Here is a 3,713-nt window from a genome sequence, read left to right as displayed (position 1 = left end):
AAGGCACTATATAAGATAGATAGATAGATAGATAGATAGATAGATAGATAGATAGATAGATAGATAGATAGATAGATAGATAGATAGATATGAAAGGCACTATACAAGATAGATAGATAGATAGATAGATAGATAGATAGATAGATAGATAGATAGATAGATGAAAGGCACTATACAAGATAGATAGATAGATAGATAGATAGATAGATAGATAGATAGATAGATAGATAGATAGATAGAAGAGAAGCATTTGAATTTGCTGTGTTTCACTCTTAACTCTTAAAGCTCATTATGCTGGTAATGTACTCATGCAATTTATATAATACTAACAAAATTCCCGCGCTTCGAAGCGGCTAAGTACTGCCTTAAAATTTTTTTTTATTTATACCAATAATTATTTGTTAAGGATCTCTTTGTATACCACATTGTGAGTTCAGTCCTCCGGTTGTAATATGACCAAGCTGTACACTGAGCTTACTCTTGAGCATGAGTTTCATGGTTTGTTTGAATTACGACAGTATTTGCAGGACTTGTGTTGAAGTGACATTCTGCATCTGTCAAGCGTTGTAAGCAGACAACCGGTTTCATCGATAACTTCACATCCAGCCTTTGAGAGTTGAAACATTCATAAACATCCAAGTGTCCACTACTGAAATCGTCACCTGTGAATCTAAGATGTTTAAGAGGCATTGGCGGTTGTCGAAAGGTGTAAAATATTTGGCCATTTCGGTACACTTGAAAGTGACAACCGAACAATTCACCGGCAGCCATCAACTCACATGCAGATGCATAGGTGAAGGGCTTAAGCATTTCACTCTTCTAGTGCTCCTGTGTAGTATAATTATCTCCTGTACCGTCATCAGTCCACACCTTGAACCTGTCCCAGTCATTTAATATATAAGACACAATGTTCCTCCGGATATCAAGAGTGAGCTTCATATGGCCATGCAATATGTAACAAAGAGAATGGAAAAGATAGGTGCCATCTCCGGGCATGGAAACCACTCGGTAAGTGACAGTTCTTTGATCGATGGTGATCACCTCGATAGACATGTAAATGGGGGTACGGTTGGAATGATAAAGGAAATGGGTACCTGAACAATGTAAAGTAAGTCTAACATACCTTCACAATAACTATAATCGTAATAAACGAAGAGTAAAACAGTGGAGAAGCCATGGATTAAATAAAAAGGCTGCAGTTATCAGCAGGGAGAAGTGAATCCTGTGGCCAAGCAAGGAAGGGAATGTAGAGACTGGAGCGACGGACGGCCTTATATAGGCAGGCAGCCAACAACGTGGGAGGTGTTGGGATGGGGGACCCAACGCCGCCTCACAAGGTGACTGAGCTGCAGGCTATAGACGTATGTACGTAAGTAGGATTCAGTTAGCGTTGGGAACCCGCATACCAAATTTCTTGAAGATGGGCCCATAAGTAACAAAGACTGTTGAAAAGTTCAATATGGCGGCCGACAGTGGCATCATACCACCGAAATAAGTATGTACATTGGTTTCGGTTAGCGCAGGGAAGCCTACCAAATTTCGTGAAGATGGGGCAATAAAGAAGAAAGTTCAACATGCCGGACGTTGTCGACCGTTATGACCGTTATGCGTAGAATTTCAAAACGAAACCTGCTTAACTTTTGTAAGTAAGCTGTAAGGAATGAGCCTGCCAAATTTCAGCCTTCTACCTACGCGGGAAGTTGGAGAATTAGTGACGTTGGAAAGTTCAATATGGCGGCTGACAGTGGCGTCATATCACCGTAATAAGAACGTACATTGGTTTTGGTTAGCTCAGGGAAGTCACCTACCAAATTTCGTGAGGATGGGGCCATGAATAAGAAAGTTCAACATGGCGGACGTTGTTGACCGTTATGACCGTTACGCGTAGAATTTAGAAATGAAACCTGCTTAACTTTTGTAAGTAACCTGTAAGGAACAAGCCTGACAAATTTCAGCCTTCTACCTACACGGGAAGTTGTAGAATTAGTGATGAGTCAGTCAGTGAGTCAGTCAGTCAGTCAGTCAGTGAGGGCTTTGCCTTTTATTAGTATAGATAATCTAATGAATTTGTGATGAGATGAGCTAAGCAAATGCACGAACAGGACTTGACAGGAGAACAGAGCTCTGCTTTATACTGATGCCATCAAAACAGGCCTTTAGACGTTAACAATGTCTGAGCAGCACTGGTCAATGACAGATGTACTGTCCAAGGGCTATTGTGAACATTTTTAATATCATTCTGACCACAGTACATTTGTTTTAAGCTTTTAATTTTGAGAATAGAACCTGTTGACTACAAGAGAGACTGCTTGGTATTGGGAAAGGAGTGAGAGGCAGAGAGGTCAGAATTGGAGATGAAGAAGATGAGAAGGAGCATTGTTTGCTTTGTCATTCTGTCACAATCATCTTGTTTCATTTCATCCACACCTCCCCGATGATATTATGGGTATGTGTTGCATCTCAATTGTCTACCAAAGTCACAATTCTTAAAAGCATTGAATTAGGACCTTAGCCTAATTGATATGCCTAACTACTGTGGAGACGATGCAAATCGCAACTTGTTTGGGATTGTTTTTACATTTGTGACATTAACTGCCCAACTTACTATATTCAAAATGAATTTGGTTTGTGAAAAAGCATACACTGTTTAATTATCACTATTTATAGATTTAGACCTAGTCTGAAACTACATAGACAGTGTTTATAGGTCTCACTGAGGTCTTTGGCATAAAATCATAACATCATTTTACTTTTTACAGCCTTTTTTCCATTTCTGGGTCTTGAGAGGGTGTAAAGATATTGGCTACAATGGCAACTATAATAACATAACAAGAACCTGAGGGCAAGACGAGATCGAGTATGGACAGGACACCAGTGTAATGGCAGAAGAGGTCACACCCGATAATTCAGTTTATAGCTTCATGACAATGGGTGGAAATTGCGGCACGCATAGCATAACGGTGTCTGTGACACACACCACTGCGCCATTGTGCCTCCCACAGGCACGTGCGAGTCACTGCTTCCTGCCTTGTCCGTCGATACATACACAAAAAAACGCTTTGAGGAAAGATAATTTGGAGTACCGTAGCGGCCATTCTCATTCCCGACGTTTAAAAATTTAGTGACACTTATTAAATTTAGGATCGAGATGTGCGCTCGAGGATGTCGGCTAACGCGTGCGTACCTAGATTGACATTACAGAATTCTTGCAATGAGTGCATTTATCCACCAGTCTAATTATTTAGTAAGTAAAACTGAAGAAGGAAGTCAATTATTTTTATCGAATAGCATGAAAAAACATCTGCCGAAACCCGGGATCGAACCAGGGACCTTTAGATCTTCAGTCTAACGCTCTCCCAACTGAGCTATTTCGGCAATTCGACAAAAACATCCTCATGTTTTCAATTTATATAATGTATTTCAATGTTTTTTCTTGTTTTCCACTGAATTACCATTGATCTAAATATTTTAAAAATAACTTCGTTACGATTTATACTGGGTTCTGATAGAGGGCAGCAAGCCCGTCCTTTTCTCCTGAATTGATTTTGAACTGCCGTCAGTAATTTAATATTTAATTCACTTCCTCGAAGACGACAATCCGCGCTTCCCGAATATGTTTATGTGCGTGCAACACACATTCATCTACATGCGTCTCCCTAACTTTTAACAATTGCAACTTTGAAATCTGCGTTATTTTCCGGGTGCCCGAAAAA

The 3,713-nt window shown here is 40.0% G+C and overlaps 1 non-coding gene across 1 annotated transcript; it reads right to left on the bottom strand.

Annotated features, from left to right (window-relative positions):
- Nucleotides 1–3,302: 3,302 nt before the first annotated feature.
- Nucleotides 3,303–3,375, bottom strand: trnaf-gaa. The gene has a single exon. It is a non-coding gene; the product is annotated as a tRNA-Phe (tRNA).
- Between the last annotated feature and the right edge of the window lie 338 nt (nt 3,376–3,713).

Source organism: Polypterus senegalus, chromosome 1, assembly GCF_016835505.1.
Source record: "Polypterus senegalus isolate Bchr_013 chromosome 1, ASM1683550v1, whole genome shotgun sequence".
Taxonomy (NCBI): Eukaryota; Metazoa; Chordata; class Cladistia; order Polypteriformes; family Polypteridae; genus Polypterus; species Polypterus senegalus.
This window is presented reverse-complemented; position numbering and strand designations above follow the sequence as displayed.